Source organism: Cheilinus undulatus, linkage group 3 (genome assembly GCF_018320785.1).
Source record: "Cheilinus undulatus linkage group 3, ASM1832078v1, whole genome shotgun sequence".
Taxonomy (NCBI): Eukaryota; Metazoa; Chordata; class Actinopteri; order Labriformes; family Labridae; genus Cheilinus; species Cheilinus undulatus.
The window spans coordinates 15,376,324-15,398,858 of record NC_054867.1 but is presented as its reverse complement, the minus strand read 5'-3'; positions in this window follow the sequence as shown (position 1 = coordinate 15,398,858).

Genomic DNA, 22,535 nt, shown 5'->3' with positions numbered 1-22,535 from the left:
TCAGCTAACGCTATATGCTTGGTTTATTGTAACATGTCAGAGGCTATTTTGCATAGATATGGTTTTGGTGTGTCTTGAAATTTTGGCTTGATCCTAGGTGTGCCTAAAAAGATGACCATCAAGATCTGTCAGACCTGGTGTGTCTTCTGATTGTCATTTGATTATTCATCAAACCATAAACTTAACAAAATTGCTTTTTATATGTGCTGTCTTTTGTCAGAAATCTTATTTTCTAAAAAGAATCAGCTTTTGTCCTAAGTTAACTTCAGGAATCATTTAGAGTTATTGAAAACATCTGTTTTGTATTGCTAATGTCTGGTATAATATGAGACCATCACATGCAAACAAAAACATGAAGCAAATCAAACAAAATATGTAACTTTCAAACAATACTTGGCTTTGTCTAGTTGATCAACAGTCAAACTCTCCAGATCTGATGGGAACGCTCTCTCCCAGCTACATGAAGTTAGCACATCCTGTCTTTACTCATTATGGATAAAGGTTGACTTTAGTAAGAGCAACATGTAATCAAATATCATCTTCTCCTTCATGTCAAAGCAAGCCACATCATGATAGTTACAACACCTAACATGTTTTCACCATGAGGAGTGAGAAGAGTCACCTCTGGAGCAGAGTGAGTCTGTAGCAGGTAGTAATAGTAGGCTTGAACAGGCCTTTTTCTCTGACCCCCTGGCCTCTGTTTTCAAACTGCTCTGTAATTACTTTGACCTCCAAAGCCTAACTGGCTCTAGCCGTCACACTTCAAAAGAGCCAAGCTCTCACATTTTCACTCTGAGGATGAATACAGGTGTTATATCATCGGAGGTGAACACCTCCAAGGGGTCAAATTCCAAATTTCACTAGATGTTTTGTGCTTTTCTGGCTCTTCAGTCAACACAACATTTTTGTCATTATTCAGTGCTTCAGAGGGTTAAAGAGACTGAGCAGAGTAAGTAAAAAAGGTTATTCTGCCTGCACATGCTGTACAGCTATAAAGAAATCGAGATGTACTAAAAACAAACTTATTTTGCCAACATCAAATTTCAGCTTTATTATTAAAGAACGGGTCATTTCAAGAGCTTTTACATTACAAATCACAGTCATTTCACATTTCTACCATACCTATGCCATATTAAACTAAAACTTCTCATCTGCAACAGTCACAGGAGCTGCATGAGTTCTTTATGGAGTGCTGCATCATAGTTTTCATCATCAGAAAGTACAGTACCAGGCTCTCATCTCACCTGTATCCTGCTATTTCAAATGTTTTTTGTATTAGAAGCTGCAGTGCTCTATAATAAAGCAAAATGGGTAAAGCTTTTCTAAACCCAAAGGTAATTTCTTGTAGGTGTTTTTAACACTGTTGATTTATTCATGATAATAAGCATTTTACATAACAGAGCCTAGCAGAGCTCTGCAATTAAACCTCTTTGTGCAAGATTTAAAAATAAATCAAAATTTGCATACAGTTTGAATATGAACTCACCACTGAGATGTGTCTCTGCAGCTGTTTCTCATAGTGCTCAAATGCAACTGAGACACAAGTAAAATGCAGGAATTTGACCTTTTTTAGGACCATAGGTTGATGTTGATTATCATAATATCAGTTTATTTTATGACAAGCCTGAATTAGAGATCTAACATTCAGATTTCCACTCTAAAGACCTTGACACCCCACCCCCCACCAATAAAGGTATTTACAATAAATATTTATACAGCCAAATATTGCAGTTTGCATGACTGAAATGTCATGCACTGAACCAACTGTCTGCACAAGCTCAAGGAATTCATGCATGCAAGTATGATTTCAAATAACAAAATGAAAAAGACACAATTAGAAGAAATTAAATATTTGATCCCATCTATATCAGTTCTTTCAACATGTATGTTTTTTTATTATTATTATCATAGCATCACTGGGACCATCTTTGCTCTGCAGGGATTTTTAATGAATTAATGTGTTGAAGGGATATTTCAGAATATTTGAAGTAAGATTATGTAAGGTACTTGGCAAAACAAGTGGCATCAGTCTCCAGTGATTTTAGTGACTTTTGTCCCTTCAAACAGGACGTGATTGCAGAAGCAAGCCAAACAACGTAGCAGAGCAAGTAAGAAAAAAAAAAAAAAAGCCTAAGAACAATCTTGGCTCAGTTTCTCAGTTTCTTCAAGACAGTCTGACTGCAGACAGTCCATTTGAGATACTTTATAATTCTAATGTAGCTACACTGCTAAAGCTAAGCTCACAAAGCAGCTATGTACCTAACATGCTCGTTAGGTTAATTAGTGACTCTTAATTGGCTGTAGGTGTGAATGTGGGTGTGCCCGCTTGTCTGTCTCCATATGTTAGCCCTGAGATTGACTGGCGACCAGTCCAGGGTGTACTTTACCTACTCTACCTCTTGCCCAATGACAGCTGGCATAGGATCCAGCCCCTCCGCGACCCCCAACGGGATAAGTGGTAAAGAAAATGGATGGATGGAAAAATGTAACGGATAATTACAGCACTATCTGTGAGTGGCCATCAGAGATGTATAGTCCGCAGCCAGACCCATCGCAAAATGGTTAAATTGTTTTATATTTTTCATCCAGAAACGCTCTGTCTTTTGCACAGTTTTGCAACCAGATACGTCTTCCACCTCAGTGTATCTGAACAGCGCTTTGTGTCTGCATGCTTTGATTGAGACAGTAGCAAACTGAGTCAAAAAAAACAACCTAAAATGAGCCTCTTGATGATGATGATGTGAAGATTGTGAATACAACAGGATACTTTTATGAGCCAGCATGCACAAAGGAAGAACTTCTGGAGATGGAGACTCAGTGAGCAGAGAGAAGAGAAACATCAGTGGAGGCTGGTTGGCAGAAGAGATCCCAAGCCACCTGATGGTGTGAGTGTGCCAACTGTGAGCCAGGGCCCATAGGGAGCTGCTGCTGTCATGAGCGGGACTTATCAACTCTTTTTCAGGACATTTCTGATCAAGTATGGCAGCTTGCAGATGCCTGCGGCCTGCATCACTACCCAGCCAGAGTTCCATGTGTAACTGAACGCTAGTATTTTATGGACCTTCTTCAACTTTCTAAAGATAAGTTGGAGGAACCGACCCTGATCAGAAGAGCTGAATGGAAATTTGTCATCCTGGTAAGTTTATGGCTGTTGCTTTATTCTTCAAATGGCTGATAATTAGAGGATATGTTGACAATGTATGTTTACTTCACTTATGTTTACTTATAGGGTACAATTGAGCCAGCATTGTTTTGGGTTTTTTTTTTGGCCCATTTTACCTTATACTGGATAAATTATATGGAGCAGCTATACCTGTCTGCAACACTGTATGGTCTACAGCTTCCTCCAGCATGTCCTGTTTGAAGAGGCAACGCTCACTGACATCACTGGAGGAGGATGCCACTAGTATCACCAAGTACCTTGTACAAATCGACTTACAAAATACTGAAATATCCCTTTAAAGCTGCTCTGAGAAACTATTGTTCTGTGTTGATCTTGGTGCCCCTTGCAAATCGTATTGTGTACATGTGAAAGTCATGTTTCTGATGAAAAATCTCAATCTACGGTCTTTTAATTGTGAAATGTGTCACTTATGAAAAATAATTACATAGAGTCCATCTTTATGCTCATAGTTTGTTTACTTGTATTGGTCATAGAAGAATTACTTATTAGATACCACAGTTTTTAGATATACAGTGCTTAACAAATTTATTAGACCATCCGTCATATTTGTCTCAGAGACCATCCAGCATCATGAAGTGCTTTAATACAGACTCTTTCATTTTCAGTGAGCTCTCCAAATTTTACCATTTTGAACAGGAATGAGGAATTTCAAACTGAATTCACCTTTTTATACCCAATTTATTTTTTCAGTTTTTTGTAAATCAGTAAATTTGAAAATTCATGGATAACAATAATAATTATATTTTAGCATTAAAAATGTCATTTGGGTTAAAGAGCTTCTACATATTGGTGTATGAACCATTGCAGAAACATTTAAAATGATTTTGGTAATTACCAATACTGTTAATTTAGGGCAGCTGTGGCATAAACCTTACTTTGGGTGGTGGTCCAATAAATTTGTTAAGCACTGTATATATACACTATGTCCTCTTTACCCTCACTCAGGGTAGAGTGAAACTCTGCACGCCTTGATAGTGGCTGAACAGAAACTCCTGTGTGTTTTTCTTGGATTTTCCACTCTTCATCAGCTGGTTGATTACCGGAACAAGTCCAAAGCTTGTCTGCTCTTGCTTATGACAGCCCATTACCTCTAGGCTTAGCATGAGCCTTATTCAAAGACGAGGGGATTATGGGTAATTAAAATGAACAAGCTGATGTCATCTTAACTGACTTGTTTGTGGGCACCAACCTACACCGCTCCATTCAGTCCCCTCATTCACCCACACTTCTGGGAACATTTAGAAGCCACCCTAGTCCCACACGGTAAGTTTCACATGATAGTTACTGTCAAGGGTCTGTGTTTACTACAGCTTCTTTTCTGATGAAATATGTGGGAGGAATTATTGTAGGATAAAATCAGTGTTTGGTCTTTAAACCATCAAAGATAACACAGTATCTCTAAGAGGAATACCTGTCTCCTTTCTGGGATCCTAAGCTATAATTCACAGTCTTCAGTTAAAATACCAGTTGTCGTTCTGCAATAAAATGTAGTGACCTTTCTTGTAATTTGTAGTGACCTTACCTTGAACTCAGCCAGAGAGCACCATCGAATACAGATGTGCATGTGGTGGCAGGGCGATGACTGTTGAGTTTAAGTTATGAGCAGTGTGGTTTTCAGAGGTGGGCACAGATAATCAAACATTTTACTGCATTAACCACTGATCCTTTAACTTTAATAGCAGTAGATCCACTGACTGTATGTAATTATCTGAATTTAACATTGATGTTAACAATAAGATGATGTCAGTGTTGTAAAAATGAAGTACTTACTTAAGGTAGATTTGTCAGCATTTCACAATAAAAGCACACAGAGCAGAGATGGGTATTTAAGTCTGTTATTCAAGAAGCTCTTTACAGTACAGGGGCAGTGGCTCATTTTCAGGTCAGACTATGCATTTTAAGCACAACTGACATTATTGCAGTGCTGCACATTGGCGCAGGGGTTAGTGCTTTTGCCTAACAGCAAGAAGGTCCCTAGTTTGCTTCCTGGTCATGTTCTCACCATGCATGCGTGGGTTCTCTACAGGTATTCTGGTTTCCTCTCATCAACAAAGACATGCTCTTTAGGTGAATTGCTGACACTAATTGGTGCCTGTTTGTCTCTCAATACGCCCTGCAATTGACTGGGGACCTGTCCAGGTCGTACCTCGCCTCTAACCCTACAGCTGGGATAGACTCCAGCCCCCTCACACCCCCAAGGATAAGTAGTGTAGAAAATGGATGGACGGTGTTATTGCAAAGCTCTGCCCTCCAACACCATGAGCCATCCCACTTCCCAAAGCTGCACAATGCAATGGTATAGGCTGTCACTTGTAGACCTCTATTGGAAAGTGTTATAAATTCTGATTTTCTTTTGGTTTTATTAAAATTAATACAATTACAAATTAGAAAATTGGTCAAATGGTATTAAAGTAAGCTAAGTAATTAAGTATATGTTATCCCATTCCTTGAACCTTGCATAAATGCAGCAAAGTATCTCCTTTGGATTATACTATGTTAACCTGCATGCCAGATAGACCGTTTCATAAATCCATTGCATAGATACATTTCACATACGAAGTGTTTGAAAAGAGCAGGACTTTTCAAAATATTCTCTGAGGGTGATTGGATAAACGTTCTGTCTGTCTAATTGATGAAGGTCCAATCAGAGAGACAAGACAAAAAGGGGAAGTAGACATTCGCAGCTGCAGTACTAACAGAGTTAGTGCTGCTGCAGTGTCTGAACAGCGGAGCTTGTTGTTGGATGAAACTCATGCCTAAGCTTATTGGGAGACATGTAAAAACCTCTTCCCTCCGAGAGAAGCCTCTGGTGTGTCTCTTTGCTCTTGTTTTAAAAAGAAATGTGGTCAAGGTCTGATTAAACTGATGCTTTCTACAGCTACATCGACGCTAATTGCTACAGCTGTAGCATCCATTGTTTAGGTTTACAGTGCAACTTAACCCCATTAGTAATGATCACAAACTCATGCTGAAGCGGGTCAGGGAAAAGCGAAGACATCTTTTCTTTAAAAAAAAAACTTGAGCGTGGCTCTTTGTTCTTGTTTTAATGTAGAAAAGTGGTCTAGTTCTGATAAAACCTCCACTGTACATTAGCTACAGCTAAGCTAATTGCTACACCTGTGGCAGCCTTCCAGTACATCAAAACCCAACCTGTAGCTACCATTCTCTTCAAATGATGCTGATCAGTCAGAAATGTTTTTTTAGGTCCGGCACAAATGTTGTAGTTTAAAGCTTTGCAGGATGGATTAGCCTGATTACGGACATAGAGTCTAGCCAATCCATTTGCTTGGCAAGGTTAACACTATATGCCATTTCAAAGAAGATCAACAAACATTCGTTTTAGTCAAATGGCAGAATAAAAGAGGATTGATAAAGTGGAGGATTGATGAGACCAACTAAAGGTCTGTGGAGCTCTGGCAACAAAATCCCTACCCTATATGTCGTCTGGAACAACAACAACAAACTGAGAAAAAAAATGTCAAGAAATGCCAAATATATTTCAGTTACACAGCGAGCAACTGCATCATTTTCATGATGCTAGGTTGTTTATCATCTTAGATTATCACATGCAGTATAGTGCAATATAAACAATATCTTTGTCTGAGGTCATCATTCTGGGTGTCATCTAGCCCAGCCCCTCTTCATCCCAGTAACAACACATCAGTCAAGATGATTGCCAGTGTGTAGTCTTGTCATGTCTGAATTTACGGCTCTGTGATGTCTAATCTGACACACTGACCAACAAATAGAGTGTGTAGTCTGACCTTCTCGGTAGAGCAGGTATTGGATCCTCCTTTTGTCTCAGGTAAATGCAGACTGAGTGAGCCAAGGTGTTTTCTGAAGCTTAAATGGCACTAATGGAAACTGAATCAATCAGAAGCTGAAGGTTTTGTTCACTGATTTTCAAGTTAAAGTCCACATCAAAATATAATTGATAAGATAAAGCTTATAACTAATGATTACCAGTTGTGTAGTTCTGGATTAGTAGTGTATTTGGTGTTACAGATAATGCTTTCAGTGGAACTTGTGAATCTTGCAGGATGGTTCATTGATACCAGAGATTTTAGTCATCAGTTCTCCAAATACAATAACAACTGAGGTAAGAATACAAATAAGGTAATGATTGTTAATCTTGGTGTTAAGTTAAAGTACCAGTGCTGTAGAGCTGACTCAGATCAAACATTCACAGTGAGGGGTGGAGCTGGTTTTCATTCTGCAACATTTCACCATCACTTTGGCTGATGCACAACAGAGTCTTTCAAAGAAAGACCTCGCTTTCTTCCCGGTTTCCCACATGCTGATTGTTGCAAGAAACCCTGACCTCTGTCATTTCTGCCAACTCAAGTTTGTGAGTCCATAAGTCATTTTAAAAAGAAGTTAGAGGGATAGAGAGGAGCACAGGAGGTGAAGATCTTCTTTTGATGGCAGTTTTTATATATTCTACTGTATTTATAGGTGAAAAAGCAAAAATAAAAGGTTGAAGTCAAGACCTCTGGGACTTGTGGCATGAGTTGAATTATGAGTTAGCCCATGAGGAGATCTTTTGGATTGTTTAATCCCACTAAAAAGTGCAGTCTGTGTGGCGTCTAATATCAGTCACTTCCCAATGTGTTTAATGTTTTTTCACTGTCCTGGGGGTCAAATATATAAACTTATAAACATTTATAGCTCAGTGAGTTTTTTTTTTTTTTTTAGCTCAAACTGGGGTTTGAATCTACATGAGAGTGACAAATGTATTCAGAGTTGTGAATGACCAACCAGCAGACTGACCGTGGATTTCTATCTGAACTTCATGCTGTAGTAACTGCAGTGATGAACAGGAATAAAGAAATCCATGAGTTGTGTTGGGTGTTCTTGGTCTGAAACAAGTATCTTGCCTCTGGCAATGCCGGACACATGGTCAACGGGGAAACTGCACATGTATGCACCTTTCCCTTCACATGCATGCACTTGAAATTTCTCAAAACACACAGGTACAAGAATTCTTTAAAAAGCAAAAATGTGAAATATAGTGTAGGATTTGTGTCAAACTGTTACTTAAGGTGGCCTTACACCTAACCACTTTTCCTCAGATTTCAAAGTCGCAGACAAAATTCCAAAGTCGAAATAAAATCATAGGAGTCTTGCTAAAGTCGCAGCTGTCTCCTGTTGGCTCAGTTGTTAGGTGTAAGGTGGTCATAATTTTTAGTGTTTTTAAGGCGCTCTTTCTTCAGTCTTGGCGTTACGATAATATCAAACATGTTTGATATTGTCTTAAGTCTTAAGTCTGGTTGTATTCAAATTGTGTTTCTCCGTGACGTGTTCGCCATCCATGACCATTGGAAGCTGGTGTTGTGTGTAAAGCACATGAATTAACTTCATTCTTTAAAATATGAACATCAGCGTAGATCATTCTAGAGCCGCTGAATGTCTGTTCAGACCTCAAGAGATTGAAAAACTTTTCTGCTCAGAGCTGCTGTCAGATCTCTGCGCTTGTAACATGACAGGTACGGTAAACCGCCATAGGATTTTCAAAGTAAAAGCCCAATCAGTTTGTTTCTCTGGGAGATGATAATAATTCAGTACTTTTTTTCTGAAGTGTTTTTTGTAATAGCTCCTTGGTTGTTGCAGTAACATTCAAAGGTGCTTTGGTGTTTAACTTTCCTTTCATTTCTACCTGATGTAAATGATTTAAAGCATCAGATTATAGGAGATATTAACTCAAATGTGATCTCCATCGCCTTCTACATCTTGTTCTCTGCTCAAAAAATGTTGTTTTGAATTTCCACCAGATACATGGTGGGAAATAATATCAAAAGGAATCGTATTCTAGTCTTGTAGTTAGTGACCCACAGTCTTTGCATTGACCAAAAACTCAATAGTTTACCGACAAATTGTCTTTAACTGTGAGAAGGTCTCAGATGTCAGTCTTTTAGAGGCTTTTAAGAGTTTTTGCAAAGTCCTCTGGTGTAAGGCCGGCCTTAAGGATGCTTTCCCACAAGGGTCCTGGTCCCACATCTCAGTAAAAAGTCCAAAGCATAAATTCTAAGCATAGATGGAGTCCTGTCCAGATAGCAACTTGAACTAAAGGGATTGCGTTCATCTCATTCAGACCAAGAGAGAAGCATGGATGCACAGAGCTATACAATCTGTCCATGTTTTCCAAGTCCAGTTATTTAGCTGCTTGCTAACTTATTAGAAAGGTGAACAAAGGGGCATATCACTATCTATCTATCACAGAAGAAGCAGATGGACTATTGTCAATAAATTGATATTAGCATGTAAACATACTGACTATTCTCAAGATGCATGGACCTAGAGGAGCTAAAAGAAAAATGAACACTCATACATGACCTAGGTAAAGAGGCAATGATTTTTTTTGATAACTGCATGATAAAACCTCTTTTAGTGGCAATATTATGCCAGTTTCAAATCAATAGCTTCTTCTACAATCCTTCGCCAACCTTAAAATCCCCAAAAAGTCTTTACATTCAAGATACAGTCTCTCTCAATTGCATCAGCTATACATGACCCCAAATGTGAAAATGTCAACGAAGTAATTTACTATGTTATGGTTTGATTCTACAGAATAAAGGGTGAAAAAAAGCATGTTAAACAAAATGCCTTACAAACACTATTCATACATCAAAATGAGGAGAAAATACGTTTTGAGCATGCCATTACTCTTTCTTGAAATAAAAGCTTTTAAAGGAGTTATATGATACTCAAATCCCCATATCTCAATTACCCTTTCCCACTAAATCTTTACTGATAGCAAAGCAATCTTTTTTTTTCCAGCTTTGCCGCAAGGAATCAGAAACAGATGTAGAGAAGCACTACCGCAGGCAAAACAACACAGCATGATTAGGAAAAGAAGGTAAAGGACAACATAAGGGGCCCCAAAAGCTATAAATGGATACTTTGCAGGGCAAGCTTCAATGTGTGATCTGGAGCAGGGGTCCAATCGCTTCATGCCAGCAGAGGCTCATTGAAAAGATTTAAAGAAGTGAGTTCTGGGAAAGCGCCAGGTCACGATGAGGAGACGGGTGGAAAAAAGGTCCTGGTGGTGGAGGCCTGACCCAGCATTTAGATGAGTTCGGTGCCACATCCAACTTTAATCAAAGAAGAAGCATGAAGCCCTTCTAGTGTTTCTAGAAGCTTTCCCCGTGTGAAACACTTACAGGAAAGTTGGAGATGTTCCTTCTTGTCCGTCACGTTACAGTGAGGCGGATACCTGGTTTTTGGACTTTGACCTTGGGTGTAGTCTGCTGCGGTTTACCGATGTGGAGCTGGGTTTGGCTGACTTGAGTGTAAGCTGGTGGCAGTTGAATGCACTGTGACAGGCCTTGGTCGCTGTTTTCCCACCCCCTGATTTTGCAGACTGCCTCTAAAGGAGACTTGTCAAGCCAAAGGGCCTGTTTAATACACGCTCATTCAATCAGACATGTGCATACACAAGGGGAGAAAACACCAATGCACACAAAGATCTTTTCACATTTCTTAGGGGAACTAAATCATTCTCCATTTTGTTGAGCAAAACACACCATCCTTGCCACCTTAGAAGTATTTGCAAAGGCTTGCATATGGGGGTCTTCTACTTAATAATGCATATTTCAATCATGAGTAAAGTAAATGACATTCCAAGAGCAAACTTAGGGCCCGCTCATACACGGTAATCCATACCATGCCCAAGCACACTTGACCCCAAAAGTCCAGTTTGTTTGACCAGTGTGAGTGCTTTATAATGCACTAAAGCTGGGTGAACTTCTGTAGCCCTGGCACAGATGGAACAGGTGGACTTTGGTACATGACAATGTCTTAATCATGTGCATAAGCATGAATCCCCAACATACATGTGACATGTAACTGATAGGATTTCCTCTTAACAGAGAAGTATCTGACCTAAACAACTCAAAATAAGTCACAAATTGAGAAAAGTTACTGTCAAGTTTTCAGTGTATTTTTTATTTTTTTGCTGACTATGTACAACTGATAGGACCTGAAGCAATGTGAGTGCAAACCAGCAGGGTACAATCGTGCCTCTACATGGTATGGGGAACTGGCCTTAGTGTGGGGCCTCTCAAAGTGGGCTGTGGGCCTTCCAGGGGGGTGTGATGTCATAACAGGGGGGAAACACCAGCTGATGACTAGCAAAGCAGAAGAGAATCAAGCCATTGATGTCAGATTCAATGATATGGTTGCCATTCAGGTCCAACACATTGTCTGCATTAGTGAGGAATACCCACTACTAGGCATGAGAGCCCTAGCCACACTGTTTCTTTTTGCAACATCCTACCTGTGTAAGATAGGTATTTCTGCTTTGCCTCAATCAAGACAAATTACAGATTAAAACTGGACACTGAAAATGAACAGAGAGTGGCAGTCTCACAGACGCGCCCAAGACTTGAGAAGATCTGTGGCGGCAAGATAAGTCGAGGCTAGTCCCTGGAATGACTGTTGGTCTAGGTGTATAAATCTTGATTACTCAGTTTTTATTTTCAGGAAATCACTCATCTTCAGAAAGTCAGATTTTAAAATCTCTGTTTAAAATGATGGTTGTTATTTATACCACATTTTGAGGTTTCATGGTGAATTTAAAAAAACAGCAATTTGTGAGCAGAAATCATGACTGTGTTGAGATGAGTCTGTCTACAGAGTGCATATCTCTGATGGCTCCTCTTGCAGACTGTTTGTCAGTTGCAGTTTGTGTCAGAATTGAAAAACACACTAAAAATAAAATTCTATTAAACTTACATTTAGGGTTATAGCAAGGGACAACGTAAAGGTTAGAATACCAAAAGATAAAAGCTAAAAACCTGGCCTACAAAAGGCAAAAACAAACATTTGATAAGATCAAGTAAAAAAGCTTGTCCTCCATGAAAACAGTCTAAAGGCTCATTTATGCTCTATGAACTGGATACAGATGAACCTTTTTGTCCAAACTCTGGATGGATGAAAAACAAACAAACAGATCTATTTTCATGCATGTGACGAGCAAAAATGAGTCTTAACACAGCAAGAGTAGCTTACATTGCTCTGTTAGCTGTATAGGTACTGTAGCTACATAGCTAATGTAGATGTGTAGCTAACATGGATAAAGCTAAGCTCACAAAGCAGCTACATCAGCCACATAGCTATACTAGCTTTAGCTACATTTGCTAAAGCTCACATTGCTAAAGCTAATTTAGTTACATTAGCTTATGTAGTAATGTTTATTACCTAGCTAGTGAAACTATGTTAGCTTCAGCTAAAGCTAACAAAGCTTAAGTGAGCCACTGTTCGTGTATCTACTTCTAAACTGGTTGATACATAATTGAATCTGGGTTTGACCTCTGACCTTTTTGTTCTGTTTTTTGGGAACCACTGTGAGAGTGTTAGTCTGCCCTTAAACTGAGGTGTGTAAGTTTGACTAAGTCATATAGAGTATGTGGTACCCCACGGCTCTAGGTTTCTTTTTCTAAACTCCACCAACAGTTTAGCAACAAACTTCAGTGTATTTGGGTCTTAATCATGGTTTCAACCATTATTCCTATCAGTTCTGATAACAGTATACTCACCTAAGGTAAATACTGCAACGGCATTAGGAAGGGAAAGGTAGAGTTGCAGTAGTGCCTAAATGTTCTGTTATTGAGGCATCCTAGGAGCTCTGAGGTTTATTTATTACCCACGCCGATGAAATCAGCAGGGGGTTATGTAAAGGGTTCTGTATCTTTGATTGTTTGTATGTGTACAAGATAACTCGAGAACAGAAAGTCGGATCTTCACCAAACTTTCAGGGAATATTAGGATAGTGACAGGGAAGAATCGATTAGATCTTGATGATGATCCGCGCACCCTTTCGGTTTTTCTCGTACTTCGAAATTTTGAACACCATAGTAATCAATGGAAGCATGAGTTCCTCGGTGGCGCTGCTTAGGTGTGGGTCTGCCGCCTCAGATGGCCATTCTAGTTAATTATGACTTTGTACTGACAGTTCTTAAGTAAAAGTCTGTAGTTACAAGGTCCTGCAGATTACTGCAGATCGTTCATTTCATTACCTTCTTTCATTCACTAACAGGGTGTCTTAAAGCGCATGAATATCCTGCAAAGGGCCTCGTCTCCCTGCTCTACTATCTGGATGTAAACCAGCTCAGCAGGTGGATTATATCTCAAGCAGCACAGATAAAACTAACTAGTAACAACTCTACTTTATAAGTTGATCATCACAAGTATATTAGATTTTAAGCTGCAAGGAGGGCCGTAAACTGTTTCAAATTGTTTTCAGTGTATTCATACCCTTAGAAGAGTCAGAAGTCCCATTCTGCAATTCTGCTTAATCACAACTACAAGGGCGTTGTTGCTTTGCATAGTTTGTAGGTGTATTGAGAACCCCAGCTTAAAAACAGATGTGGCATCTAAGATTGAGAACAGTCGTCAAAGTCATTCAGTTCAGACAAATGGAAGAAAACCTTTTTGGTTCAACTTAAATGAGCACAGCAGGATTTCTTTAAAAAACAAGTTACCAGATGAAGATGATGACCAAAACATGAAATAAGAATCTGGTTGAGTTTTCTCCATAAATTTGAAATGGAAAAAAGGCAATTATAGGGAGTCAAAACATGTTTTCAGTTTGACCAGTTCAGTCTTTATCACTGAGTGGAACTCAGTGAACTCTATACTGGGAGTACAGGTCTGACTATCACAGCTGCCATCTCTCCACTATATTAGCCAGGCGCACACTAAAGGCAAAACAACACATTAATGAATAGCATGCATATATTTGTATATATGTGCACTTAGAGGCCATCTTCACTTTTTTCAATTTTGTTTTGTTGCAGTCTAATGCTACAACCATTATTATCTCATTATTCTGCACTCAGCACCACATCATGACAAAGAAAACAGAAATGTAGATTCTGAAAAAAAACACAAGATACTTGTGCCCTACAAAAAGTTTTAGTGCTTAGTGAAGAAATCCCCAATCCATTTCTCTTTGCTTCCACAAGTTACTCGTGCAGACCGATGGGTAGTAAGAAACCACCACTTTGCCAGGGTTGTCAAGTATGAACCCTCCTTCATCAGTGTTTCCACCAGTTAGTCCCACGACACCTTCAGAGGGCTGAACAGTGATCTCCAGCATCCCAGAGCCACCCCCGTCCACGCCAGCTCTCCCCACATACCATGCCAACACGGAGACATCATCTTACCTATCTTACCACATGGCACACTAGGCCTAAACAGCAATGCCATCTTCAACATCTTCCCAGGCTCCATACACACAAGCTCCAGGTAGTGACAATGCTGTTACTGCATTTTGTAATACCACCTGCAATTACAGCTACAAGACAACTATTCCTGGTACAAACATTACATATAAAATGCTTCCCCCAAAGGGTTAAGGGAAGCAGAGCTCAAGGTGAGGTGCCCTGACATGGGCAAACACCTCCGCTTGGTGTGTCGGCGCTCTACCTCCCCCTACCCCCTCATCTCATTTTCATGAGGGGAAAGAGAACAGAACAGATTATGAAACATTAATGAATAGAGGAGTTAAGGGCTTTCATCAACCTTTGTTTTTGACCCCAGTTGGCATTACTCCTCCTCATCTAAATCTACTGACTGGTCTAAACTGTCCTTTGCTAAGTTTTCATAGCTTAGTGGAACTCACTGAACTCTAAATTGTGAGTACAGGTCTCACTATCACAGCTGCAATCTCTCCCCTCTATCAGCCAAGGCAAAACAACCTACACGTTAATGAAAAGCATGCATATATGTGCACATATACATGTGCACACTGAAAGTATTCGGACTCCCTTCATTTTTTCAGCATTGCTATGTTGCAGCCTGATGCTTCAATCATTTGAATTCATTTCTGATCTCCATAATCTACACTCAGTGCCCCATCATGACAAAGAGAAAACTGAATTGTGGAAAATTTGCAAATTTATGAAAAAGAAAAAAAGACTGAAATATCACACTGACATTAGTATTCAGACTCTTTACTCAGTACTTAGCTGAAGCACCTTTGGCAGCAATCACAGCCTCAAGTTTTTTATCATGTTGGAGGGGGAACCTTCAGCCCAGTCTGAGGTCCTGAGTGCTACTGATGAATTTTACTGAGTTCAATCTTGGTTAAATCAGACCAGATAATCTTGTTTCTTACAGTCTGAGAGTCCTTCAGGTGCTTTCTTGCAAACACCAAGCGAATCCACACAGTTTTTGTTTTTTTTGTTTTTTTTTACAATTTTTGAATAATATTTGAATATTTATGCACATTTTTTTAATAATATGTATATAAAACGTTAAGTTAATTAAATCGCTGTGTAGTTAAACCTGAACGTTGTACACCTCTACAGCGGGTTACTGTTGGTGGGCATCTCAGTTTTACTCTCGTACATCAGCATCTCTTGTTGATTTGGCAAAGCTCTACTTGCCAAATCACCACCAGCGTGTGCACCACCTTGGCGATAAACATCCCCAAACATCTCCAATGGCAGCCATTGCTGCCCCCCTGTGTTTTGGTGTGAAAACTTTATTGTTCATCATGTCATGTGTCATGTGACAAAATATTTGGTTCCTGCACCTACTTATGGGTGAAGTAGAGTCCAAGGAGAGAGGGGAGAGACTTGAGAATGATTATAAACAGCAGAAATATTGAAAAAACACGCTCGAATAACAGCTTCAGCTTTCAAATATTAATGAGTTCTTAAATATTCGAATGATATTTGAACCCTGAAATTCGTTCCAACAGCTTTAGTGACCGGCTCTTGGGAGAGTCCTGGTTGTGCCAAACTTCTTTCATTTAAGAATTATGGAGGCCACTGTGCTCTTGGGAACCCTCAGTGGGGCTGAAATTTTTTGTGGCCTTGCCCAGATCTGTGTTTTGTAACAATCCTGTCTTTAAGCTCTGCCTCATGGCTGTTCTTTTCTCTGATATGCATTTTCAGCTGTGAGACCTTCTAATATAGAGACGTGTGCCTTTCCAGACCATGTCCGGTCAATTTAGTTACCAAAATCAAAGTGTAGAAACATCTCAGCAAAGATCAAGAGACATGGAAGGAGAATGAGCTGAGTGTTGTTGTAAAAGGGTCTGAATTCTTATGTATTTTGGCTTCAAAAGCAGTTTGAGTCCACCTATTGTAAGCAGACCGCTGATATCACACAGGTTTTGTCCAATTCTTTTTACAGTCTATGGCTAAGAGTGATGAAAAGAGGTTATTTGTGGGAAAAGGGTGAACAAAGGCAACAACAGGTGGATAGAGGCAAAAATTCGAAGTGGAAAAAATGAGAAGAAAGTGAGGTAAAATGGGGTGAAAAAGCGGCAAATAGTTTAAAAGAGGAAAAATGGGTATAAAGTAGCAAAAGTGGGCAGAAAAGGGGGTGAAATGGAATTTTTAAAAATTAGCAAAATTGATTCAAAGTGGCAAAAATAAGTTAAAGGTGGAAAAAAGTATGAAAAGGGATTGAAATGTGACAAAGATAATTGCCTTGAAGTCCCCAAAAATGGGTAAAAACAGGCAAAACTGGGTAACAATCACTAAATTCATTAAAAGTGGCAAAAATTTGGTTGATAATGGGTTAAAAAGGGATATGAAGTGGCACAAACACATATTTTTAACATGAGAACCCAATAATAGTTTGGCAAACTTTTTAACATGAAGCAATTGTTAGCCAGGATACAAACATCAGGGATCCTGAGCCAACACACATGTTATTACTATCAATAAATCACAACTGGGGCGGGCCCACTCTCTGGATTTGTCAGAGGCCCAGCTAATTCCGTGGGCAGACCTGCCCCAGGTTATGGTACATAGGGCCCAGTGATGAATCCTTAGAACCCTGTATGCCTAAAATACGTGTGCATGATTGTATATACTGTAGATCTTTACTGATAATTATTTATTTATTCATTTTAGAAATAGTTGACTAAATTTATAATGTGTGTTGCACAAACTTGGACTGCACCCAGTAGAGCAAATAAGGGTGGGACGCTGTTTGCTTGATCACCCAACAGTGATGCAGCATTTTGGTATGATTTACTGTCAGATATGTCAGATCTGTGGGAGGAAATCTGAAGATTTCTGGAAAAATGATCTCAAATGATCTTTATAATCATGGGAGAAAAAGTTGCCAATCCTGATGTTTGCATGTCTGTTGAAAGTAAATCTGCATATGCTTTATTAAGTCTGCTGTGCATCACAACAGCATGAGTGAATGAATAAGTCACAGCTCTATCTGTGTGTGTTTCCCATGTGCCCGATTGGTGTTTACACACATCATGCCCGGTTAATTACCTGCTTATCTCAGGGGCCTTCTGTTATATCCCCAGAGATAAGTGACATTAAACAAGCACATTTCATAAATGGATCTTATCTTGTAATCCCCTTAATTGCCTGTTTTGCTTTGAGGATTACCTGCATTGTTCCTGACAGAACTTAATCTCTGGACTCCAAAACAAAAGACAGACGTATGTAAAACAATGGCTGATATAAAGGAGGGGAGGCTTCACCCTGCTGTGGGTCGAGGCATTTTCACGCAACTTCTCCGCACGGAATACCAAGTGGCTGCTGGGAAAACCTTTGTTGTTCCATGGTGGGGAATAGGGGTATTTGACTTAGATCTCTATGATTGCCTGTGGGCTGTGGCTACCCACCATGAGCTGCAGCTTTCTGCCTGGAGCAGCAGTACTTTAAGGGCAAGAAACAACTAATTCTCTTCATCCTAAATACTCATGCAAGTTATATTCCTTGTAAGACTGAAATGGTCATCAGACAAATTTTAGTGTCAGATTTTGTATTTGGATGACCATGTGACTATGTGGGCTTTTGTCATCAAGTTGACCACAGTCTGATGTAGACTCATGGGGCCTGTTCTTATCATTTCTCTGGGAATGTTGAGGTCTTCACAGATAGAGATGTCATCTCATATGTCCTTTTGTTTGGATGGTTTTATACTTTTTATCACTGGCACATGGAGCCTGTCTGACCGAACCGCTCACGCACTGTCTGCAGACCCGTAAGAACCTCACAGCCTCTCAGTTATCCTCGGAAGAAGCTCTGACTGTAAGTCCGTCACATGGGTCATATGACCACAAGGGCTTTGCCACATAGTACATCATCTTTACAGCATGCTTTTTTTGTTTCTGTACATCTGCTTCTCATCTCAAAGCTGTTTGCACTTGATTTTTCGCAGACCTTCTCAGTATCAGGTCTCCACTCAAAATCTGCAAATGGCTAGTTGCTTAAGAGATTAGCAGGTGAAAGTAGAATTCATATAATTCATATAACAAGCTGCTGATGAGGTGTCACCTTCTAGTAAGAAAAAAATACCATGACTGTACAAGGTTCAACACAATATGGCAACCATCTGTTGTACAGCGTGGGAAATCAACGCAAAAATAAATTTAAGACAGCAGGAATAAATCATCAGCTTTAATTATTATTATCACTGCATGGGGTATTTTATACATTATATTTTCTATATTTTGACACCAAACCTCTAATGAGGACTTGTCTCATAGGGCCATCCATCATTGATGTTTGGGATTGAAAAATTTTGCCAGGGTGCCAAAAACATGGGAAATGAGGCATACTTTAAATTTCACATACACACAAAAAGACAGCATAAACATACTCGACAGTTATGTTTCCTTTACCATTATCTTGAACTCATATCTGTGTGCAAGTATTTTAAAACTATCACAAACGTGATGCTGATGCTAATAAAATGGGATTAATTTCATTAACTTCAGAATTAAAAATTAAGCTATGTAATATAGCCCTCCAACACAACTCATTTATGTCATCTTTCTATTTTATTAATCAAACAGATATACTGGAAAGTCACCCATGTTCCAGACAGAAAAGCCTCTGTAAGGTTACAAAGGCATGCATAGTCTCATTAGAACAACACAATGGAAGGCTTTCAGAGGAAACAAGGTAAGTGGCTATGATGTATGGTTCAAAAGTTATTTAACTTGTGTCACTTCTCTTCTGTGTCTCTCCTTGATCTACGAGGGCAAAAGAAAAAGGTTAGACTACAAAATTTACTTAAAAGTCAAAAACAGATCATTTATGTTTTAACAAAACATTTAAGCCGTCTACTGACTGGAAAAAGGCTCGTCCTCCATGAAACTACTCTGACAGCTAACATGCTAAGGCTTAAGCTTACAAGGCTATGTTAGCTACATTGATAACATAGCTACATAGATAATGTACCTAAATCTAAAGCCTACCTAAATCTGACAGCTAACATTGATAAGGCTTAAGCTAACAAGGCTTTGTTAGCTACGTAGATAACATAGCTACATAGATAATGCACCTAAATCTAAAGCTAACAAAACTATGTTAGTAACATAACTAGCATAGCTATGTAGATAAGGTACCTAAATCTAAAGTTAACAAAGCTATGTTAGCTACGTAGATAACATAGCCATGTAGATAATATACCTAAATATAAAGCTAGCAAAGCTATGTTAGCTATGTAGATAATGTAGCTATGTAGATAATGGACCTATGTCTGAAGCTAACAAAGCTATGTTAGCTATGTAGATAACATAGCTATATAGACAATGTACCTAAATTTAAAGCTAACAAAGCTATGTTAGTATGTAGATAATGTAGCTATGTAGATAATGTACCTAAATCTAAAGCTAACAAAGCTATGTTAGCTACATAGATAACATAGCTATGTAAATAATGTACCTTAATCTAAAGCTAGCAAAGCTATGTTAGCAACGTAACTAACATAGCCATGTAGATAACGTACCTAAATCTAAAGCTAGCAAGCTATGTTAGCTACATAGATAACATAGCTATGTTGATAATGTACCTAATTTTAAAGCTAGCAAAGCTATGTTAGCTACATTTGTTATGTATGGTAAGTAGCAGTGCAGCTCAATATAAAGCTAAACAAGCTAAGTTAGCTATGTGTGCTACATAGGTTGCATAGCTGCATCAATCTAAAAAGCTAAGTTTGCTAAATAGGTTATGTAGTTACATAGCTTAACCTATAGCTAACAAAGCTAAGTTAACTTTGTAAGCTACAGAGGTATTTAGATACATAATTAATATAGCTAAATCAAAAGCAAAAATAGCTACATTAGATTATGCTACATTGGACTCTTTTTAGAAGTAGTGGTGCAAAAAGTGGCTTGCTTTAGCCTTGTTAGCTTTAGTTAAAGTTACCATACACTGGCCTACATAGGAATATATACCACGTAGCTAGCAAAGCTGTGTTAGCTAGCAAAGCTAAAGCTAGCCACTGTTAGCATTACTACTTCTAAAACAGGTCCATGCATCATTTTATTCCAGATTAGATATCTGACTTTTTTCTTTTTACACGGATGAAATGTTTCTTAATGGGTAGTATTTGCAATGTGGTTATTTCATTAATATAAGTGCCAGACTTTGTTTCTGAATTAGGTTTAGCTTTAAAAGAAAAACTTCTAATACATTGTACCAGCAAAATACCTCCTTTTCATTCTGATAGATGTGACATCTCACAGTAGTGGCTGTCTGCAGTATCTGTCTACAAGGTACTAAAATGGAAAAGGAGGAACAATATAAATTTAAATAATAAGCCAAGACCTTAATGTGTTTGTCTCTGATTTCATAGCAGCTTCTCTCCATGTCACTTCAATGCTTGATAAAGTATGTTTTTTTTTTGTTGTTGTTTTTTTTTTAAACACTGTGTTCTTAATCACAAATTATCTATCTGAACGTGACAGTTTTGAAATAATACCAGGCCACCTAAGTTTTAGTGTGTTTATCAGATTTAATTCAAAAAAGTCCATTTAGGGGCACCGCTTACAGCCACATCGTTGGTCTTGAGACTTACAACATGCAGCCGTGATAACACAGTCCTGATAAATCCTGCGCTGATTGAAAGCAGTGAACCCCACACCCCTGGTTGTTGTCTGGAAATGGAGAACCAGAGAGCTTGTGTGGGTGACCTTTCCCATCATTAATCAAGCCGACCAGACTCCACTCTGCATGTGACTGACATGTTACCTCAAACAACACCATGCTACAGTCATGTGTGCAAATACCACACAGATAATTCTTAATCAATGCTGATGAGATGAGAGGAGCAGAAAGGTCATTCCTGCCAGAGGTTGGGTAGCCAGTTTACATTTATGTTCTCTTTTTATAATTAATGTTGAATGATGGAAATCACCATTTACAGATGGCACTTTTTCCATTTAACTGAATGAGATATTTTCACCTTTTACTCTATTATGTAATCTATCATGAATGTTAGCTATGTGAACAATTTTTAGATGAAGTGCACATAAGAAGTCACCTTCCGACCTCTATAATAAGACACAGATCATTTGAAAACCATCCCTCAGTTCTATGATCAGTGCCAAAGACTTAAACCTGTAGTTACACGAGTACGATCCAGTTGCATATTCTAAAAGTGGTCCTGAATTAAAACAGGAAGGTCCATCAGAGGCTCCCCTTTCTTTGGAGTATTTCCACAAGCTTTCTTAGAAGTTATCTTCATGCACACTAACAATTTCACAGAGTGTTGCATCTGCCCATCAGCCATCATTATAAGCGTAACAAACAACCCATGTTACACAAGACATGGCAACTCTAATGGTTTAAAAAAACTGGAGTGGGGGGCTAAAAGAGGCTCTGTACGTCACCTCTCAGGAGACTTCATGCAGGGAAAGACAGACAGGAGAGTGCTGAGACGCCATGAAGATCAGGGCGGCCCTTTCTGAAGGAGGAGCGGCCCACTGCAAGCAAGGAGATAGGGTTTCCCTACAACTTGTTGCCTGGTGCTAAATAAACGCTGGCATGTTGCGTGAAGCAACCCTACACCATGGCTGAAAGGGTTGCTCACCCCAAGTTGTTCACGGCACCAAATTTTTGACCCTCACTGTGCCCTCTTAACCCCTTCATTCCCTTTTTCCCTCTGCAGCTTCTCATGCCTCTTTTCCTTATTGCTGCCTTTGACCTGCCGACAAAAGCTTCCTAACTAGCACAGTCGCCCACTAACAAGGATGCATGAAAGGTGCTGTAGTAGGAACGTCTCAGTCTTAGTGATAAGGATGTGAATTTTTCATTTTTGAGATTTCACTGAATTTTCTGCACGGTTTGCACAAGCAAACTATTGACCCTGCTCCCTTCACTTCTGCTTTGCTGCAAAAGTCAAGGCCAATTCCAGACACCAGAGATGTTCCTCAGATTCCCCTGATTCACAACTCCAAGGATATTCCTGTTGTTTTTCTTTTACAGAATACATTTCACAGAGAAAATGTCTGCCCAGGCCTACAGACCTCGCTAACTGGCTTCCGCAGCACAAAGGGAATTTATCATTAAAGAGGCACAATCAATATCTCTCACCCCCTGCATGGCAAAGCAAAGCGAGGCCCTGGTAGCGCCGA